This window comes from Macrobrachium rosenbergii, chromosome 13 (assembly GCF_040412425.1).
Source record: "Macrobrachium rosenbergii isolate ZJJX-2024 chromosome 13, ASM4041242v1, whole genome shotgun sequence".
NCBI classification, from domain to species: Eukaryota; Metazoa; Arthropoda; class Malacostraca; order Decapoda; family Palaemonidae; genus Macrobrachium; species Macrobrachium rosenbergii.
In genome coordinates this window covers 19,260,416-19,283,495 of record NC_089753.1, presented here as the reverse complement: position 1 = coordinate 19,283,495, position 23,080 = coordinate 19,260,416, and the positions used below count along the sequence as shown (strand labels likewise).

Genomic DNA, 23,080 nt, shown 5'->3' with positions numbered 1-23,080 from the left:
AATGCTTGAAATACAAGCAAAATGGCTGCTGTTATCTGATTTGGTTATAAGCAAAATGATATTTTAATGATAAAATAAAGTTTGTTCATACTACTGGCAGATATATATATAGCTGTATTCTCCAAGGTCCGACAGAATTTCAAATTCAGACAGTGGCACGCAGTGGCCGGTCAGGTGGTTAGTACCCATTCCCGCCGCTGGGAGGCGGGTATCAGGAACCATTCCCATTTTCTATTCAGATTTTCTAACGCCACTGTCTCCTGAGGGGAGGAGGGAGGGCAATATAAATATATATATCTGCCAGGTAAGTATGAACAAACTTTATTTTATCATTAAAATATCATTTTGTTAGACTTACCTGCCAGATATATATATAGCTGAATACCACCTTTGGAGGGTAGAGACAGCAAGAAATAGGAAAACCAATTATTGGTAAAATTATTTTGGTTCCTTATCTGGATAGCGTAGCTGACTGAGTGGTTACTGTCACTCTAGTCTGCTTCTGCTTTACTAGAGACCCCAGCGAGGTAGTGACCTATAGCTGGCGACTTCTAGATGATCTGTCAACGGGCGTGACCACAATGTGACTAGATCATAGCCCATACAAAGAGGACAAAAGAGCATTACTAACCACCTAACCAACACCTAAAGCGTTGGTTTGCAAAGGATTGGGAAGACTGCCTCCAGTAGTCACCCAACAACCACAAAACACAATTAAAAAGGGATAGGATCAGAGTTGGCCTTGTCCCCAAATTTGCTGAAGCAGCAATGTCTGGTCCCAGCGAGAAGCAATTTCATGATGCTACCAAACATCTTGCCAAGAGTGTGAGGCAAACACCGAATGCGACTTCTGAACCAAAATGTGCACTAAATGTCACTGAGTACCATATTTTTCTTGAACGCCATGGAGGTAGCAACTGCCCTCACCTCGTGAGAACGCAACTCAACAACTTGAAAGTTGAGTCCAACTAGAGTGCGTCCTAACCACGTTCCTAATGAAGAATGCCAGTGCATTCTTCGACATAGGTTTAACTGGTTGCTTCACAGAACACCATAAAACATCCAATGGACCACGAACTGTGTCCTGTGTTCTTTTTAAGGTAGTACTTGAGAGCTCTGCCACTGGACATAGAACTCCCTCAGGTTCCTGTCCAATAAGGTCTGCTAAACCTTTAATTTCAAAGAGTCTAGGCCAAGGGTTAGAAGACCTATCATTCTAGCCAAGAACTTAGGGCTTAAAGAATAGACAGCATTGTGTTCCTTGAAGCCCACATGACATTACCTCGAACTTCTCTCACTTCTTACGCCGCGAGGAATGCCGTTTGAGTAACATCCTTAAGAGATGCAGAGTGGAGAGGCTCAAAAAGGACTAAACATCAAAACTTGAGCATTACGTCCAAGTTCCAAGCAGGGGAAATCAGCTGAGGAACCTTGAAGTCTAGAAAGAGCTCTTAGAAGATCGTGGAGGTCCTTGTTGTCAGACAAAGCTAATCCTCTGTGTCTGTAATGCGAAAGCATGCCTGATAACACTTGATAGTCGGAACTGCTATATCGAGTTTTTCTCTTAAAAAGGAGAAAATCCGCAACCTGGCTCACAGTGATAGATGCTAGGAGAAAGGTTCTTTCTACACCAACCTTTGAAGGTTGCTCACTTGCTAGATATATCCTTTAGATGAAGAACTTCTGGCTCTAGCGATGGCCCCTACCTGGCCACAAAAACCCCTTCGCTCTGACCAAGTTTCATAGTCTGAAAGCAGTCAGGTTCAGAGCGGGAGATTCAAATATATCTACAAAGGAAAGTGGGTTTGTAAGAGCAGGTCTGCTCTCATAGGAAGGGTCCTCGGAACGCCTACCAACCAGAGGAGAGAACTCCAGAACCAGTGGTTCAAGGCCAAAACATGGGGAAGAGAGTCATCCGCCCCTTGAGGCCGCGTAACTTCATGGTCATGACTTCTCCCAGAATTTAGAACGGGGAAAAGGCGTGAAAACATCTATTCCCGTCCAATCCCAGGAAGAGCAACTATCGCAACTGCCCCAGGGTCGAGTACAGATGAGCTTTACAGAGGGCCTCGCTGTTCTTGGAGGTCGTGAAAATATCCACAAGATGGCGACCTTCCTAAAATTTCCAAAATCTTGGCAACCTCCTGATGAAGGGTCCATTCCTTCGGCAGGAGTTGATGGCGCCAACAGAGCAGGTCTGCTCGAACATTTTCGACCTCTGCCAAAACTTGTGAGAATCGAAATGTTATAGCATAGGCTCAAAGAATAATCTCTTTGCAAGGCTGAACAGGGAACAAGTATTGTCCTGTGTTTGCTAGAACTACACGATTGCAAAACTTGGACTCGAAAGAATTGAAGCTGCAGCCAAAAGATAGCCGCCAAATCTTGAAGTCGATGCCAGGACACCTGTCCCCTCCTCCAGGTTCCTAACACTTTCTCTCCCTCTAGTGTTGCCCTAAACCTGTTGACGACCCGTTTAAAACAACACTAGGTTGGGGTCAGTTGGTTGAGGAGATCCCTTTCTGCAATTCCGTTGGATCGAGCCACCACCACAGATCCTCTTATATAAGGAAGAATTCTCAATGTCCCTCTTTCAAGTCTTCCTTGCTTTGTCAGTTCTCCAACAAAAAGAACTGAAGAGGCCTGAGATGCAGACTCCCAGAAAAACAAACTTCTCCAGCGAGGAAAATGGTCCCCAGCAGACTCATTCCTTCCTTCACCTAGCATGTTTCCTTTTCCAAGAAGGCCGAAACTTTTTCAGTGATAGAAGCCCGCTTGCAGAGGAGACGCTATAAAAGCCGCTGAATAGATCTGAATTCCCAGACACAATGGACAGTGAGGGATCCTGTGCCTGACTTCTCCACAGACCAGAAGTCCCAGGACTTCACGAAGTTGCAGAGTCAACTGAGTCCTCCAGATACCGCTACAGCAGACGCCGAATCAACCAGTCGTCCAAGTAGAGTGAGATCCGGAGTCGAAGATGCAACTGCATCGCAACGCTTTTCATGAGGTGACGGTAAACACCCCGGAGCAAAATGTGACGCCAACAGCATCTGGTGTTCCCAGGCGGTCAACCATCTGATTGTTGAACACCCTGACCCAACGTTGCAACTGGCTGATCGGACGAAGAAGCGGTGTTTTTGCAACGCAGGTATGGCGAGTGAGAGTCCAAAGCAGAGAGCCCCGCTGGCAATGCCTAGTCCCCTCAAGACAACATGAGATACTTCACCAACGTGGATGAATTGGGGCGTGAAGATAAGTATCTTGGAGATCCTGGATACCATCCAACCCCGGGATGAAGGGCTCCATTGACTGACAGGTGGTTCCATCTTGAACGCTTTGCTTCCGACCAAGTTGTTCGACCTGTTGACGCCCAAGACGGGTCTCCAGCCTACTGAAAGTTTCGGGACTAGAAACAATCTGTAGTAAAATCCGGGGAACACCGAACTCAATATCTGTTCCACTGCTCCGCTCAACATCTGAAAAGTCCCGAGCAGGTCAAACAATTTTCTGTTTGACAGGAAGGCAGTTGGGAAACAAAAAACAAAAGAGGAGACAGGAAGGGAATCATAACCTCTCTAACAGTAGGAGGGACCAAACGCCTGCCTCACTCTTTCCAGGCTTGTGCAAAATGAAGCCTGGCTGCAAAGGAGTCTGGAGATGAAGGAGTCACTTGCTACCTCTCTTGAAGTGACATTCCTTCGGAAAAAAAAAAACTCTTTCTCGTGGTGCGGGTCGTGTTGCTTCCACATGGAAGCCCCCTTTGTTATGCAAACATTTAGCTTCCGAGATCGCTGCAAGCTCTGAAGGAGAAGCAGTTTGAATGTCGATAACTTTAGTTTTGAGAAAACGATGTTTTTTTGCTTCTCTGTGTATTTATTTGCTTGCCGTTACACAGTTTGATGTTTTATGACATAATGAAAAGCCAAAAATAGACCTGCAAAGTAATATAACTATCGTCTAAATGAAGCTAAATGAAGCGAAATTGTCAAAACACGAGATGAGGTTGGCCAGCGTAACAGTGCTTACTTAGTCAAGCTCTGAGCTGCTACTGACTGACTGCCACTGACTGCCCCGCGGCATTCTGTCTTTTCGCTGATGCGCAAAACCTCCACAGGGGTTGCCATAGATCGCATTAGATATTATTTCATAGCTAAAAGGAAATTACCACCGATATACTGACAATATCATTACATTACAATATAATTATAATATAATATAACTACAATTATATAATATTATTACAATCATAATATAATACAATTATAATATAATTATATAATTACATTTTTCATATTATGAAAAATGTAATTTGACTATGATAGATACTGTTTTGTTTATAACTTCTAACTGTGGCGAACTTTTAAATAAAACTTTCTGAGAAGAAGTCAGATATGTATGATGCCATATATAAAATATCCCAGAAAATTTCATTTCCGATTTTTTCAAAACGCCCCTTAAGACAAAGACAACTGCGAAGGTGGAGAGAGAGGAGCCGACGGTTGAAAAGTCTCAGAAACAGATCCTCTAAGAAAAAGCCAGAGTCTGATAATCAGAGGAAGAAGAAGACGAAAGAAGTTTCTCTTCATACAAAGGGCCTGTGACGAAAGAGGATGTTCTTCCGCAGCTGGAGGGTCTTGAGTGAGTGGTGAAAGTAGTTCCGATTTCGGTCCGCTCGTTGGCGGGAACTACCGCGAACGAAGAAGTCGCATCAACTAGAGTAATGTGGCTAGTAAACATAAAAAGTGGAACGCTTTCACGATTAGCGTGTCATCCTTGCGCAAGAGCCATGCTAATCTTCTCTGTATCGCTCCAATTAGTATATGTACTGCCGAACAAGTACTGGCTAAATTAAGAAGGACATCAGATGTTGAAGCGGGTAGTTGTTGCGACATGATGAACAACTGGAGCGTGTCAACACAAGACTTGAAGCTATTTACGGCGAAGCGAGCGCTACGCCTAACGACGCGCGAGAGGCCCGTGGCAAGTACTAGAAGAGAGTCACAGCGTGGCGCGCCCGGCGCCAGGCTCAGTGTATCGCGCGAAATAAGGTGAGGAGCGCGTGAAGCGTGAGAAGCGCACGAAAAGAGCAAGACGCGCTCCTGGCGCGACAAGAGAAAAGGCCAACACCTCAACTCGGGAAAGACGAATAGAAGCCACTAAACACTCTCTCAGACGACAGACGGTCTGTATCGTTTCTGCGAGACGAAGGTGAAAGTCTGTACCTCTTAACAGGCAGATACGAATCTTGAAAGGTTCATGAGAGCATCCAGCTGGACAAACCCAACAAAATCTTATTGCCTGGAGAAGCCACTCCGAAGGGCTGAACCTGAGAGAAGGAAAGGGGGCTTCCAGAGACGATACTTCCTTTCCACAGGAAGAAGCCTAGCCCTTGCCTTAGCGCGACAGGGGTCGAGTAGAGTGATCATTGAAAACACTTTATTCTCTTCTGTAGAGGAATATCCACGCAACTTTCGGGGAAGAGTACAAACGTTTAGAGGAAGAGGACGTTGCGCCCCTCTCCTCTAAGCTTCTCTTAAGAGGGCGAGTCCAACCGAGCTCCAACCTCCGTGGCGGGAGGACGGTCGGAGGACGAGAAGCAATCCTTCAGGATGCGTGCCTGAGCACGATCCCTGGCAGCCTGGGTGTCCGTCATCAGGACCCGCCGGCGGGACGCCAGATCGGGGGAAGCCCCGCTGTAACCCTCATGCGGCTTTTTCGACATGCCCCCCCTCCTGGTCCTGGGAGTTCGACAGAGGTCCAGGCCTAGAGGCATTATAGGGCCTTCTGACGCCCCTCCACAACACTAGGGCACTAGCACTAACACTATGGTTGAATTGCATTCACTTTAGTTTCAAGAGCACGCATTGACTCCACACGAGCCAGGGGAATTACCTTCTGCAGCAACAAACTACAGGGTTAATAATAAATTACTACAGGGTTACTAGTAGGAGAAAACCCTGACTGTCCAACTAAGGATGCACTCTAGGAGGAAGATTTCCCTCAGCCTATCACGCTCCAATTTAAGCATATAGGCTTCATATTTCTTCCACTCACCCTCAGACAATCCCACACATTCATTACCGGATTATCATAGAGCATTGAACACTCTTACATATCATACATAAAGAGGAGGAACTATCAAAGTCTTCGATAGCCTCACCTACATTCACCCAAGCTACAGACTGCTTAGCTAGAGGTAAGACATCTTAATTATAAGAAAAGTCAAAAGTAAAATCAAAAACGGTCCACAAAGAGCGTATGCCAAGTCACAGATCCAGTCGAATACCAAAACAACCAAAATACTTAAGTGACAACAAATTCTGAAATCAAAGCATGGAGGAACTGACAACAGGTGTTGACAGTCCGCGACAGAGAAAATCTGAATAGAAAATGGGAATGGTTCCTGATACCGCCTCCCAGCGGCTGGAATGGGTACTAACCACCTGACCAGTCCACTAGTGCAGCCGCGAAATTTGAAATTCTGTCGGACCTTCGGAGAATACAGCTATATATATATCTGGCAGGTAAGTCTCATGAACAAACAGCAGTTTTTCGTTCGGGTCTTTATGGCTGCATCCATTTACGCAAGAGTATAATATTACTAAAAATACTCTTATTATTCTCTTTTACTTTTTTAACTAGAAGATGGGCTAAAGAGACGGAGAAAAAGAAGTTGGTCTACTGTAATTTGGTATCTCTCGCTGCCTGATTGTACACTGCTCCCTGCGTCGGCGTGAAATTTAAAAATATTTTATAAATATTGGTATTAGCTGCTTACCCCTTTGCAAAATTGAATTATTGTAACTCAAGCACTACCTGGGTACCTGAGTTTTTTAATAGTTTTATCACAAAAAGTGCATTAACTCATGAAAATTATATAAAAATACAGTAATTAGTGAATATTTCTCAGTGAAAAATACCGTGAATGGGTGAACTTTCCGTGAATAATGTGAATATATCTTACATAGAGAAATCCGAGAATTGTGAGAACGTGAATACGCGGGTTTTACTTTATACCTTAAACTATCATCCTACACCATGTATACCTTAAACTATCATCCTACACCATATATATCTTAAACTATCATCCTAAAACACTTCAATATCATTTCAAAGTCATCTTACAACATTACCCTTAAAAATATATGGCTTACAGCTACTTGTGAAAACTACTTGAGAGAGAGAGAGAGAGAGAGAGAGAGAGAGAGAGAGAGAGAGAGAGAGAGAGAGAGAGAGAGAGAGAGAGAGAGAGAGAGAGAGACTGTTTGTCCTTCACATCAATAAGTCAAAATGATTGACAGTTAAGGCTATTAGGGCTACACCCCTCTCCTGCTTATCTACCAGAAAAAGACTGATAATTCCACAGAATTATGGTAAAATCTTACCTAATTGATTATATTTTACTATATTTTCCTAGTTATTGAAATGCAAAAGGTTGTAATTATAGCATGGAAAACACGAACGAGTAAAAATGCGCTGAAGTTTCTATGGCACAATCGAGTTTTCTGTACATCATATAATCAAGGCCACCGAAAATAGATGTATCTTTCAGTGGTCTCGGTATAATGCTGTATGAGATGTGGCCCATGAAACTTTAACCACAGCCCAGTGGTAACCTGTGTTGTTGGCACCTACAGCAGTGCCAGATGCACGATTATGGCTAACTTTAACTTTAAATAATATAAAAACTACTGAGGTTAGAGGGCTGCAATTTGGTATGTTTCATGACTGGAGGGTGGATGATCAACATACCAATTTGCAGCTCTCTAACCTCAGTAGTTTTTTAGATCTGAGGGCAGACAGAAAAGTGTAGACAAAAAAGTGTGGACAGAAAACAGTGCATATGGATAGACAAAGCCAGTACAGTAGTTTTCTTTTCAGAAAACTAAACATGAATGACAAAGTAACGTCACGTTTATCTATAAAACTATACAGAACAAATTAACATACATGTTACATATGCATAAAAAATCCTTCTCTCTTTGATCTCAGAGAGAGAGAGAGAGAGAGAGAGAGAGAAACTCACCCTTCTGAACCCTATACACAAAGCATCTGAAATACAAGCTTTGTGATTATAGCTATTTCCAACCCTCCCAGCCAACAGCGTGTCGTCATGGAGAAAGAGAGAGGTGGGGTTTGCTACAAGCTCTGTGATTGGCTACTTCCAACTCCTCCACCCAATACCGTGTTGTCATGAAGTCTATGTCACTGTAACACGTACATATATATACATGCATGCACTCATTCGATGATGGCTTTGTGAACTTCCTGGAGTTTCATATTTTTAATGATACAGTATATAATTCATATTTCAATAAAAGATATATAAAGTACAGAGAGAGAGAGAGAGAGATATGGGGGTTGCCTTGTGCTAAATATCAAAAGTGTGAGATCATTCATGAATTATTGGAGAAAGAGACAATACAGTAACTTTTGAGAGAGAGAGAGAGAGAGAGAGAGAGAGAGAGAGAGAGAGAGAGAGAGAGAGAGAGAGAGAGAGAGAGAGAGAGAGAGAGAATTATGTTTACATGTATACCTTAAGCTATCATCAGAAAACACTTTACTATAATATTTTAATTTTTCAATATCACTTTAATATTTTAATATCACTTTAATATAATTTCAATAAGGTCCCTCTTGTAGAGAGGAGAGAAAAAATTGGTTTATTACCAGTAGAGAGCTTAAAAACCTATTTCTTTCCCAAGGCTTTCATAATTCTCTCTCTCTCTCTCTAGTGAAGAAATACATGTATTTAAATATGCATTGAAAAAAATATTGATATTTTGCTATGTTTACATTAATATTATTTGAAAAGTAGTAAATTATTTATCATAAAATATATATTTGGTAAAAAAAATAACATGAAAGTATAGTAATTAGTGAATATTTCTCCAGAAAAAAATCAGAGAAGTGCCAAATTTTCTGCGAATAATTTGGAGGTAAGTTCCTCAGAAAAATGCGCGAATAAACGAAGCCTCAGATCCTGAACCACGAATAGGCAGGGGTCGAGTGTTTCTAGTTAATATTCAATTAGATATGTTCTAACCAACCTTAATTTGCCTAGCTAATTAACACTAAAGGGCCACCCATAAAAGCTACATCAGATGGTACTATGATTCAGCTTATTAACTGTTACAACGATTTGAGAATTACAACTGCTGGTAACTAATAAATATATCATTGAAACTATTAGTTTAATGTCAATTCAAATTACTGGAGAGTATTTTGCTACACCCCACTAAGAAGCTAAATTTTATAAATAACTAATCCTCTACAAAGAGAAAAAAACACTTGGGTTTAACCCTTACAACCAGAAACGCCACAATCGAGACTTTGCCCACAGAAGACAAATTGCCACAACTGTTGCAATCCAATTTCTTCCACCTTTTACCTGATGTTTACGTCTGGCAGTGATGTATTTTTAGACCAGAAATTGGGGCTGTCGTTGGCTAACAAGTTTCTATGGCACCTAGCCAGCCAATCATGTGTTAATTTTCTTCTTGACGAGAAGGAAGCAGTCTTTTGTTCATGTAAATCTGGAAACATGCAATGGTTTGTGTTATCTTTAATGTTATTTTATCAATAAAGTCTGACTGCACAGTTAATTCACTGTGTATAAGTTAACGAGCATATGAAGAATACTGTAGACTGAGTGGATATATTGCATTGGTATTTCCTTCCTTCAAGTGTAAAATAATTGTTTCCTTTTCAGTTCCAGTCTAGGCTACAATGTTTATGTTTGTCAGGGGTTGCTTACATTCATCAGGGGAGAGTACCATCTTCAAAAGTTTATTTCTGAGTCCAGTCCCGTGTCAGCCAGTGAAATTCCATTACAGCACGAATTTCTAGGTATAAAATGCTAGGTATACTAGAGAAAAAGAGCTTTCAGGAAAGCTGGGGTTACTACCCCCAGTCGAGCTGCCTTCTAGGAAGACGCTCGGGTATAAGGAAGGGTGAGTGAAATACCACTACCACGGAAACATACTCGAAAGATCTCTCCTATCAAAACCCCGAACAGAGCGGTGAGCCGTTACAGCCCCTACACTCAACACTCCGCCAGGACGTGCGACACCAGCGCCACCTACCTCATTCCATTTTCTAGCACGTGATAATTATCTTTTGATTTTGTGTGCTCGTGCCTTTTTGTGAATTTTCCATTTTCATCATGTCATCGAGCAGCTTTACTATCTCCAAGTTAAGTACTATGTTATAGGGGTTTTTCGTTTGTTATTTGGGCTGTTTTGGTCTCATTTTTATATATATATATTGAGATCTTAGTATGACGCCACGCCGCCCTCCGCCAGCCATGTCGACCACGAGGCGACCGCATCAGTTTCCTGCTGCTGGAGTTGTCTCATTGTCGCTATAGTTATAGATATATTTTTTTTTTTTTGCCCCATGGTTCTCTCTCTTGGCGGTTTCATGTGGCACCCCTTTTTTGATAGTTTAGCCCCACTTCAAAACATAAATTGGCCTACAGGCCCGCTTGAGGTGATGCCTGCCCAGGTTCCTCCAGGTTGGGTTCCTTTATTTTAGTCTGTATTAGGCTATTATTATTTTTCTTGGAGATAGTGCTCTTTCGTTATTTTTATCTTTACCCTCTCGTGGTGGCGGTAGCCTTAGATCTAACTGCCTCGGGTAGGCTACGACCCTATTGAGCACATTTTTTTCATATTTTGGTGTGATGGTTTTTGAGTGGAGTAGGTTATTGCTTTCCATCCCCTTGCCCTCGGGTGTGAAGTCCATCAGGTTGAGGGAATTTTTGTTGCTGCTTCTCCGTCGTTTTTTTGGTGGGCAGAGTGAGCCCCTTTAGTTCTCTTCCTTCCCTTAGGGGAATAGAGTTCTTGGATGTGTCTCCTCTAGGCTATTCGCCTTCTTGCCCCTCTCTCGCTCCCGGTTGGTTCTCGGCACAAAATTTCTCTCTCCTTGTTGGTTCCCTCCCCTCCGCATTCCTGCCCTTTTTCTAGCCTATGCTAGGTTAGGTCCCTATTAGGCTGTGCCTAGGCAGGAGTCGGCATCGAGGCTTGGTCGCCCCCTTTCCTAGTAGTAGGCCACCCTCCTATCACAGTTCCCAGTTCATTCTTGGAGTGGTGTAGTGCAGTTGAGCGGTGTTATAGTTTTCCCCCCGTCTCCTGTTTCTGTAGCCTACCATTCTCCCCTACTCCACCCACCCCCACCCCTCCAGCTTTGCTCTACTTCAAAAGGGGTGACGCTAGATGGCATTTTCTCCGAGTTCAGGGACTTCTCTTTTTGGTAGAGGGATTCGGCCCCTCCCATCCAGTCCTCGCATCGCTGTGTTGGGTTAGTGATTGCTCACTTGTAGCTCTAACGCAGTTCGAACACTTTATCCCGCTTCCTCCCGCCTCCGCGCGGGCTACTCGGCTGGGTATTATTTTTGTCGGCTTACGTTAAAGATACGATGCATCTGGCCCACCTTGTTTCTCTCTGGCGGGTAGTAGTAGTGAAGAAGAATTTATTTATTTATAGCAGGAGCGGATCCCTCCGGTCCCGGAGTATTTCTGTTACCATCATTAGTTTATGTTATTACATGATATATGTATTTAAATATAAATATTTTTTGTTATCTTCGGAGTACTTCCTTAGTTTTATACATGAGTCCGTTCTACACCCGGCCCGCCGCTAAAATTACAGGCAATCCTCGTGGCGAGTTCCTGTTGTTCACCTTTCCATCCCCGGAGTATTCGGGGTCTGGTAGTCTTGCCTACCACTTTGGTGTATTTAGAGCTTATTGGCCCAGTTTATTAAAAAGGTTCTTTCTCCACCGGAGTATTCCGCTGCAGTTGAAATTCCCAGCCTTGCCAGCCTTAGATCGCTTAGAGTGGTAGGTTCATGTTCGCTTTCCACTTACAGACTGTTCGCTGTGAGGAGCCGGGGTGTACATTTCCACTGCAACAACCTTACGTCACGCAGTGCCGGACCCACGCTGGCTGCGCCGTCCGACTTGACGACCTGGTAGTCTGGCACCCCGATGGTTGTGAGGTTTGTTTCGCTTTGTGCGCAACCATCCAGGATGAGTCGGTAAGTGACAATCTTCCTCCGTTTTATGCTCCTCATTTTGAATTTTGTTTATGTGGTTTCCTGACTGTTTTTTCACCTTAGCTAATTCTTGGCTTTTTTTCAGGCAGACGAGTCTTCCAAGAAGTCGGCCTGAATCTCTCCGCCTGGGTGGCTGTTTGAAGGAATGTTCCGTCGGGAAGCCCTACGCCCTCGACGCTGGGAATTGAGGGACCTGGGTTTTGCACCCCGCGCACGAAAGGGCGGCATCGGCAGTGCCAGGAAGATCTTGCCACCCCATCATCCAGCAGATCCGGGGATGCACCCAGCCACCCCAAGTGGATATTCTTTATTCAGAAGTTTCAGAGACGTCGCCGCTTGAACTTAGACCTGGAACCCATGGTTACTGAACAGGCCAGGGGGTGGCAGCGAGGTAGGTGAGGTTGTTGGGGCGGGCCTCTTTCGACTCCCAGCTTCATCATTGTCTTCCTTTCAGGTTTTGGGAAGTCTTCCTCCTGGGTGATAGGGCTCCATCAGCTATCCCTAAGTTGAAGTTGAAGACTTCATGGAAGGCGAAGGGCCATAAGTCCTCGCCTCCAAGAAAGCACGCTTTCTCCCCTGGCCAAGGCTAAGGTCTCAGGGGACCTGTAGCCTCCGGGAGCAAGTCTAGTTCCTCCGCAAAGGCGCGAGTAAGAGGGCAACAAGACCAAGCCCTCCTCGCCAACCTGCCTTTGACGCGAGACTTTTTGGCGAAGAAATGTTCCAAATGTTTAGGACTTCAATGACAAGTTTAACCAAATGTCCTAAAAGTTTGCCACATACGACAAAAAGATCTCTGAGAAGTTTGCCAGCTCATGATAACATGCTGGCGGGAATAAAGAACTCCACCCCCAGCCGAACCCCAGTATGTCATTCCCGACACAGCGGAACTCCCGCTGCTTCGATCCTGGCAACCCCATGCCATTTTCGGGCCATCCAACATGATGGCAAGCTGACCATTGAAGGTCTTGGCACGAGACGGTTGGAGGAGTTGGAGTTCTTCCCCACGATCTTGCCCCTTATCCAGGTTTCGTGGGTTGACAGAGGAAGCTTGGATTCGCTCGGATAAGGTTCCTTGGGAGACTGTCATCGTCCCTAGGGACCAAGCTCAGTCGGCTCTCCTGCGACTCTGACGGAGTGGCAGGCAGACAACACAAAGTTGACTGGTTCAAGGGCAGCTTTACTATGTTTGCCCTGGGAGACAACCTGCCAAACTCCTTGTTTAAACAAAGTCGCCCTGGCTACGGCCCGAGCGTGCTTTGACGGTAATCCACGCCGCAGCTGAGGGAACAGACCCCACTTCCCTGGTGTTCCTGGGAAGTGACGAGTTCTGATGGATGCCCGCCCACCACGTCGGGGAAGTTGACCTCTGTGCTTCCTCACAGTTTAGCCGAGCAACTCCCTGCTGCCGGAATCTTTGTTGAAGGCGGAGTTTGATGCCCGGACTAAGTTAGCCCGGTCCCTGAACTCCGCCTGCCTCACAGAAGCCACTGCCGCCTCCCGCGCCGACGAGCCATTTTCCAGGTCTTAGCTAAGTCCCTGTTAGCTGGCTTTCAGTCTGACCTATTTGAATTCATCATGGCCAGACTGGAATGTAGGAAGTTCATATTTGCAAACGATACTATCCGCCACGAGCCTAACAAGCTCGTTAAAGAGCTCGGGATCTGGGGACCTAACTTTTCCCAGAAGAAGAGGTTACAAATCGTTATGGCGGAGGCTACAAGGGCCAATCAGAGTCCCGCGCCTCGCTGGGGCATCCCCACCTACAAACGCAAGACCCCAGAATCTGGCGGCCCCCAGACGAGAGGAGGCAAACGCTTTAGGAGGCATAAGAGGCCCCACCAGCAGGCGGTAGTTCAAGCCGCCCCAGTCTCGGCAGTAGCACAGCCTCCACCTCCTGCTCACCTCAGTATGTGCTGGTCCAACCAGCTCATTCCCTTGCTTATGTGGTTACTCGCCAGCTTACAACCCCACCCATGAGGGCCAGGATACTTTCACGGCCTTAACAGGGTCGCAAGGGGAAGAGGCAGGCCCCCTCAGGAGGAAAGCGAACACCACCCCAAGGGGAAAAACCTGGACGTGGTAGAGGGAACAAACCCGCCCCTCCCACTGAGAGAAACACAGGTAGGTGGTCGCCTGTATTGTCTAGGGACCACGGACCTTCAGCCCTTGGGCACACAGTATTGTGTCCAAAGGTCTGGGATGGAGTTGGGATCAAGAACCTCCTCCTAACAGGTTTTACCAGCCACCTCATCAATCCTACAGGATTATGGCAGAATTGCTCAACAAACGAGCAATAAAGAAAGTAAGGCACCTAAAATTTCAAGGCAGGTTATTCACTGTTCCTAAAAAGACTCAGATCAGCAAAGAGTGATCCTGGATCTGTCGCCTAAATCTCTACATAAATGCGACAAATTTCGTGATGCTTACACAGCTCAGGTAATGGACTTACTTCCGCTGTGGAGCCGCCACCACCTCCATCGATCTTTCAGACGCTTACTATCACGCAAGCCCGGATTGGCGCTGAACTTCTCTCAGTTCCTCGGTTTCAGACTCGGAACCAAGCCTACCATTCAGGTCATGCCCTTCGGCCTAAACATTGCGCCCAGGGTATTACTAAGCTGGCGGACACGGTAGTTCAACAACTCCGGTCCCGAGGGATATCCCTAGCAGCGCATCTAGACGATTGGATAATTTGGGCAATTCAACAGTTCTGGAGTGTCAGAAGGCTACGCCCATAGTCATCAATTTCCTGAGTCGTTAGGGTTTTCAACTGAACAGAGAAAAGTCCCGCCTGACTCGGAGTCCCGGCTCTGTGGCTGGGCCTCCAGTGGGATTTGTCCTGCTCACACGCTATCCTCCCGCCTCCCAAGAGAAAGGGAGATAGCATCTCTCACCAGGGAATTTCTCAAAATCAATCAGCATCCCGCCGATCCCAAGAAAGAGTCCTGGGTCCCTTCAATTTGCCTCAGTGACAGACCTGCTTTAAAAGGAAACTAAAAGACAAACAGAGTGTGTGGAGTCGAGCTAATGTCAAGTCTCAGAGACAAGGTCTTCTCTATTCCTCGAATCTTGAAAGACAAGACTGGGGCCTTGGACCTCAGTCAGAGGCCTCCAAAACAGTTCCACTTCAGCCTCCGCACTAGTTGTTCACACAGACGCTTCCCCTAAGGATATTCACTAAAACAGAAAGTACAAGGAACGTGGTCCACAATGTTTCAGCAGTTCCATATAAACACCTCTGGAAGCTATGTGGCGTCTTTCTAACTTTGAAGAAAATCCGCCCCAACCGGATTCATATCAGGGCTGGTATTGACAGCGCAGTGGTGGTAGTTCATTGCATCAACAGGGCGGCCCAAATCAGGTCGAGTAAACCAAGCAATGGTTGCCATCTTCCTGGCAAACAAGCACGGCTGGCACCTGTCAGCCACCCACCTTGTGGGGTACGGAACGGCAGTGGCGGATTCCTCGTCCAGGGCTACCCGCTGGAGACGGAGTGGTCCCTGGACGGGAATCTTTCAATGGATTTGCCGCCGGTTCGGGGCCTCCAAGTGGGATCTGTTCGCGACAGAAAGCAACTTCAAGCTCCCCTGTTATGTGGCCCCAACCTGGACCCTCAGGCGTATCGCCACGGATGCAATGACAGTAGATTGAAACAATTGGGAGAAAATTTATCTGTTCCCTCCAATAAATTTACTGTTGAAAGTATTACACAAACTCAGGACATTCAAAGGTCAACCAGCCCCTAGTAGCCCCTATTGGCCGAAGAGCAATTGGTTCCTTCTCTTCAGGAACTGGGATTACGGAGTCTTCGGATTCCCAAGCCCATTCTTTGACCCAGACAGTACAAACCAAGACTGTGTCAGCTTCTCAAGAATTAGAATGCCCTAGTTTTATGGACTTTATAAAAATTCGCAGCCCAAAAGGAGCAAACATTGACCCTGTCAACACTCTGTTTTTAGAATCAGATAAAAGAGATTCTACTTTAGACAATATGACTCAGCAGTCAAAAATTAGCCTCCTTCCTAAAAGCATCTGAAGCCAAAATCATGACAGCAATTTAGAGTTTCTTTCTTTAGATCACTGTTTGAAAAAGGCCTTGCTCCAGCCACTATTACCACAACCAAGTCAGCATTGAAGAAAGTATTTCTTTACGGTTTAAAATCGACCTCACAGATTCCTATTTTTCATCTATCCCCAGAGCATGCGCTGCCTGAGACCAGTATCGCCCACATTCTGTTACGTGGTTTCTCAATGACGTCCTTAAGTTAGCATCAGAGATGGATAACTTTCATTGCTCTTATCAGATCTGTTAAGGAAGACTTTTTCTGATTAGCTTGGCCTCAGGTGCTAGAATCTCAGAGCTGTCAGCTCTCACTAGAGGTGATAATTTTGTGAACTTCCTCCCTTCGGAGAGATCCTCCTTTCCCTGACCCTAGATTTTTAGCTAAGAACGAAGACCCACAGACAGGTGGTCTCCTTGGAAGGTGGTGCCCTTCCACAAGACCAGTCTTTATGTCCAGTTCATACACTTAAATCTTACCTTTAAGAACTCCACAGAGTAAGTCGGGTCCTCTTTTATCAGGAGAAAGGTGGTACTCTTTCACTGAATGCTATAAGACAACAAATTTGGTATTTTATTAAACAGGCCAACCCAGATTCAGTTCCTAAGGTTCATGATATTCGAGCAGTTGCTACTCCATTAATTACTTTCATAATATGGATTTTCAGAGCTGTCTAAATTTACGGGTTGGAAATCACCTCTAGTGTTTAAACGCCCACTATTTAAAAAAATCGTCAAGCCCTGAAATTTTCTACCATAGCTGTGGAAGTGTCATCTCCCACCTTAACCAATCATATCCTTATCCCTTCCTTTCCCCGCCCCGCCCGCCTCATTTACTTCTCTGCTTATCCTCCTGGTTGATTATACCTCACTGCCTGGCCTCATATTGATGTATCTTGTACCTGTTGATGGAAAAAGCGTAATCTGACATGTTATGATTGTTTTTTCCTTGTGGGTACTGGATTTTATTTTTGGTCCATGTACCCCAGATATATGTATATGTTCTGTATATGTTATTTTCATTAATCTTGTCTCTTACGTGGTTTAGCCTAAGTTTACGATGTAGTTTTAAGGTTGTATTTGTAATTATCTTATGCAATTTCATGTTTCAATTTGCTTTAAGTAATTTTAATTTTTTTGGGGCCCTTCCCCGTCGTGCCGGGACCTCCCACGTGTCATAGTATTAAGTTTTTTGATGTGCCTTAGATTTAGTATGCCTTAGTTTAGTATTCTTGCTACATGAAGAGATTCCTGATTAAAATTATTTTCGTAAAATTTGCCTTTTCAGATTACCCAGTTTCCTTGTAGTTGCAGCCTTGGCATGATTCTCTTCATTATTTCACCGGCCGACACGGGACTGAACTCAGAAAGGGATTTTGACAAAGGAAAAATCTATTTCTGAGGAAGGTCCCGTGTCACCCGGGTGACCCTCCCTGACTCACCTAGTACTTTACCCTCTGGCACATGCCAAGTCTGGGGTTAGTGCTAGCATGGAATGAGGTAGGTGGCGCTGGTGTCGCCGTCCTGGCGGTGTTGAGTGTAGGGGCTGTAACGGCTCACCGCCTGTTCCGGGGTTTTGATAAGAGAGATCTTTCAGGTTTCCGTGGTAGTGGTATTTCACTAACCCTTCTTATACCGACGCCTTCCTAGAAGACGCTTGACTGGGGTAGTAACCCCAGCTTCCTGAAAGCTCTTTTTCTCTGGTATATCTAGCATTTTATACCTAGAAATTCGTACAATGGAATTTCACCGTGACACGATCTTCTCAGAAATAGATTTTTCCTTTGTCAAAATCCTCACAATTATAAACCTTTCAGCTGACTTGTGAGTAGCCATGATTTGATCTGAAATTTCCAGTTTTTTGTATTACCTGTCACCCTGTTATAGCTCCAGAAGGAACCATAAGAGTAGCCTGATGATGTACAGTAGGTTCCAGCATTTAATACTGAATACAGTACAGTAAAATGGATTATCCAGATTTGCATTATATAACACTTGACATTATCTGACACAACTGGATCCCCCAGGGACCAAAGATATATCTACAAATTTAAAAAAAAAATTGAAAAAACTACTCTTCAAAGGTTAACAATGCTGCTTTGACCTCTATGAGCCTTAAGAATGAGAAAGTGAGGAAATGTAAGAGGAAGTTGCTGTCATCATCTGCTTTGTCAGGTTCTTCCACCTCTTCCTATTAGCCTTCTTCTGCTGGTAAGCAGAAGAAAAAGATTGCTTGGTCTCACTGCAGAGGACTGATAGGGCTCTTGCTAGCACTACGGCCCATACTATGGCATCCACTGATCATAGCAAGGATGCAACTGCTACCCATAAATCTCCCACACCTAGGTGTACCAATACCGGACCAATGACATCAGTTGATCATAGCAAGGATACAACTGCCACCCATAAATCAACCAGACCTAGGTGTATCAATACCAGACCAATGAGCAATGCTTACCAGTCCTACTAGGTCTGCAAACTTACTGCCAGCATCGCAGTCCAACAGTTGGAGTGAAGTAGCAGCATACAGGTGATCATTCCACCTTCAAATTCAGAAACTGAACCTGAAATATTTGAATATTTGGCCACCCGGTCTGCTGTTAATAACGGTCAAGACAACGCAAGAGGTCCCCCTGCATTTGCTTCCCTGTCATTAAAGAATTCAGCTTCCCAAGGCTGTGAGGATCTTGGAGGGTACAACCCCTTCCTGGTTTGCATAAGCAGGACTGCTGGGTCGCCCTCAGTGGATGTCACCACCCAGGTTGGTGTACTTCCTGGTTCAACCGCTCCAAAGAGAAGGACCTGATCTTCCAGGCTGAGAAGAGCGGGTTCCCTGGACCGTCCGGGCTGTATATGAAAATATATTATTTTCTGAGAGGTAGAGTTGACAGGTCCACATATCATCACAGGGACCATTCGCACTACCTGCCTGGTCCGTCCACAAATATTCTTTACTATTCTAATCACTAATTTCTCATTCTGCCTTATGTCATATGGCATTTCTCAATGATGAGGCATCCAAAGCAAATTCATTTTAAGAATACTACTACAAATTAATAATTTTAATGAGTTTATTGGGATTTTTACTAATCCCCGAATATCAACTTATACCTCACTTGTTGGCCTGTGTGTGGGTAAATCTACTTGGCATTTCATCATAGTTGAGTTATTGTTTGGACTTTTCTGACTCTACAATTATCACACATATAATATCCTCTAAGAATATTTTATCCTCGGTGAGACTGTATTTGCATCCAAACATACTTCATTCATTTTAAACCTTCATGGAGGGAAAAAAAAAAAAAAAAAACGTTTGTATCAACTGCTTTGCAACCCTCACATTGTGTATAGAATTTCAGTAAAAAAATATTACAGAAATATATAAATAATATGCCATGGTGATGCCGCTATCAATGCATAGTACATCTCCCTGCATAGGACATGACACCCCCTACAGTAAGATATTAATTAAAACTACAGTATATCCACTGGCATCTATATTTAACGTATTTCAACTTAGTTTTTGATACTTAACAGACTCATCATTGTACCCAGTAAAAAAAAAAAAAAAAAAGTTGTACTTAGAAGCTTTTGGTATTGCATGTCAAGTTTAATTCTCTTTTCTTGTGCATTATAAGTTCTAACTAGTTACATAATGGAATCACACTACAGTATAGTACTGCAAATCATTGTTAATAAAATCTATAAAACATTTGTAAACAAATTTTGTTAAAGTGACTGTTTCACTGTTTGAGAATGCACTATGAAATTCTAACAGTATCCATTTACAAAAGTCAAATAACAAAATTCTATCTAAATCAATGATAATTTTGAGAAACCTGTTGATTTTCTATATCAAATTATTGCATTAAGCAAGTATTATTATCTTATCATATGATATATAAACATTGATCATGCACCATTTGCATTCTGGTAATATTTACTTTCTCAAAACTATCAGCTGACTTGGTTTTACTCAAATCATTACTGTTAGTTGTTAAATGAAGTTAAACTGTGATTGTATCATTTTCTGACATTGCTTTCACCTGTACAAAATGTTTTGTAGGCTGCATTTTATTTGTTCATTCAGCCACAGTTACAAGCTGCAGCTTTAGCAAATACTGCTACATGGTCGACCCCATTCTCGTGAGGGTATGCATACCACTAACCCCCAAATAGCTAAAATCCATGAATATTTGACACCCCTCTAAAAATGCTTATAACCTATTCTGATAGTTCAAACACCAAAAAAAACTCTAAAAGTTTTAATGTTTATACCTGAGTATTTTAATAGTTTTATCACAAAAAAATGCATTTAGTCATAAAAATTATATGAAAATACAGTAATTAGTGAATATTTCTCTATGAAAAATACTGTGAATATGCAAATTTTCCACGAATAATGTGTATATGCATTCCACAGAAAAATCCGCAATAGGTGAAGCTGCGAATTCAGAACCACAAATAGGCAGGGGCCCACTGTACTTTTGCGAGAAGTTCTTTCAATTTTATTTTTACTTATGGTGATCACCATTCAGAATGAGCATGTTTTAACAAATTGACAACTGTAATACAACTTGAAATAAACATTCATTAGCTACGGCAACTCGTCAGCAAATAGCTATTTCTCAATCTGTTATGTCAATACTTTCTGCTGCTTATGCCAGTTTTGTTAAGCGGCGGTCACAGAAATAGTAAGTGACTGTTAATTATAAGAAATATGGTAATAATGAATTACAGTATAAGCCAGTAAGTTTGGGTACATATACAGTCAACCCCCCATATTTGTGGGGTTAGAGACCACGCCCAGCAGCGAATACCGAAAATTCGTGATATATAGGAACCCCCCCCCGTCTAAAAATGCTTATATGTAACTGCCTATTTCAAGCCAATCAGCATCGAGGAAAGCTGGTACCCAGCTGTAATTCATACTTCCAACCCTCCAGCCAATAACTGTCGTGAGAGAGAGAGAGAGAGAGAGAGAGAGAGAGAGAGAGAGAGAGAGAGAGAGAGAGAGAGAGAGAGAGAGAGAGAGAGAGAGAGGGGGGAATGAACTGAGTACAGTACAGTAAACCCCCATATTCGTGGTCTCACGATTCGCAGACTTGCATATTCACGGATTTCTCTTTGGAACATATCTACCCATTATTCGTGAAAAAATTCGCCCATTTGCGGTATTTTTCACTAAGAAATATTCACTAAATACTGTATTTTCTTCTCATTTTCATGACTAAATGCACTTTTTGTGATAAAACTATTAAAATACTCAAGCAATGCTCGAGTTATGATAATTCACCGTAGCATAATTCGATTTTGCAATGGGATAAGCAATTAATACGATACGACAATATTATTTATAAAATATTTTTAAATTTCTCGTGGGCGCAGGCAGCAGTGTAATCAGGCAGTGAGAGATGAAATTACAATAGACAACTTTTCCTCCATCTCTTTATCCCATCTTCTAGTTAAAAAAGTAAAAGAGAATGATGAAGAGTACTATTAGTAACGTTATACTCTTGCATAAATGCATACAGCCATAAACAACCGACCAAGACACTGTTGTTTTGCTTATAACCGAGTCGGATAACAACAGCCGTTTACCTGGTATTTCAACCATCATACAGTAATAAACAATTACCGTAGTAGAATAGGACTGAAGTATTTTTATATTATACCCCTATTCGGTATGGATAAAAGATCATCAAGGAAATATACTGCTAAAAATTTAAGCTGCAAGTTGCAGCTGAAGCTGAGAAAACAATGCTCAACCTGTTAATGACTATACTGTAAATTATCGTGCATCGGCAACATGGATGAAACTTGATCATAATTAAAATGGGAGAGAAAGTATTTTAATCAAAACTACTGAGCATGAAAGAACACATTACTGTTATTTTTACGCTGATAAATGATAAATACGTAAAGCTTCTGTTATGATAAAATCAAGTGAAAATAGCAAATGGAATCTTGAATTTTTTTACACAAAACAAACGCCCCCAAACGGCCATCGTCATCTACTAACGAAAATAATAGATAAATTAATTTCACAATGAAACATATTTTAGCTATATTTCGACTTCAAAACACTTCATATTATGAAAAATAACCTTGCCCCATATAAATAAAGTATCTAGAGATACATTTAGGCTAACTAGAATCAAGAAAAGTGCTCTGACCTGATTTAAATACGGCAAAATAAACACTGCATAAATGATTTCCAAACCAAAACATTGATCGCTATGATAGCAATTTATAATACAAGAGTAATATAAGAATATATACAATATTACTGGATACAGTGAATTAAGGCATAACATTTTAAAAGATCCATGGAAAAGATGCATATTCATTATGTTGACGTTTGTATAATACGATATGAGAATATAGAGTACAGTATAATGTAGGCTATGCTACCATATATGTATACAGTATACCACAGAGTAGGCTAAGCTAATTCTTGTTTGTTATTCAATTTCTCTTTGCACTGAATTATCATGAGCCACTTTGCATGAACCTCCAGAATTAGCTGATATTAATAATTACTATACCATGTATGTATAGAGTAGACTTTATAGTGTAGGCTAGGCTATGTTCGAGAAACGTTTAGGGATTTCTTACGTTTCTTCCAACAAACGATGGTTTCTTTTTGGAAGCTAATCCCATCATAAGTAGGATAACACCTGTCTAAGCATTTTAGTTTGTTTTTTGTCTGTTTGAACTATCAAAATAGGCAATTACAGAAGGATTCTAAGTATTACCGGGTTTTAGCTATTCGCGCAAGGGGGGTGTGGTACGCATCCACTGCGAATATAGGGGTTTACTGTATATCTTAAACTAAAATGCTTATTTTAATAGTTCAAACAAAAATATCCCTTAAACTATCATCCTAAAACTCTTTAATATTTCATAGTCATCTTACAACATTACCCTTAAAAATATATGGCTCACAGCTAAAGTGTA

General features: G+C 42.8%; 1 protein-coding gene and 1 non-coding gene across 6 annotated transcripts in view; both read right to left on the bottom strand.

Annotated features, from left to right (window-relative positions):
* The window catches only part of LOC136844949 (uncharacterized), a 351,479-nt gene that overhangs the window by 73,880 nt on the left and 254,519 nt on the right, over window positions 1-23,080 (bottom strand). The gene's annotated exons all lie outside the window — the stretch shown is intronic.
* LOC136845383 (U6 spliceosomal RNA) lies at window positions 4,740-4,843 on the bottom strand. The gene has a single exon (XR_010855166.1). It is a non-coding gene; the product is annotated as a U6 spliceosomal RNA (small nuclear RNA).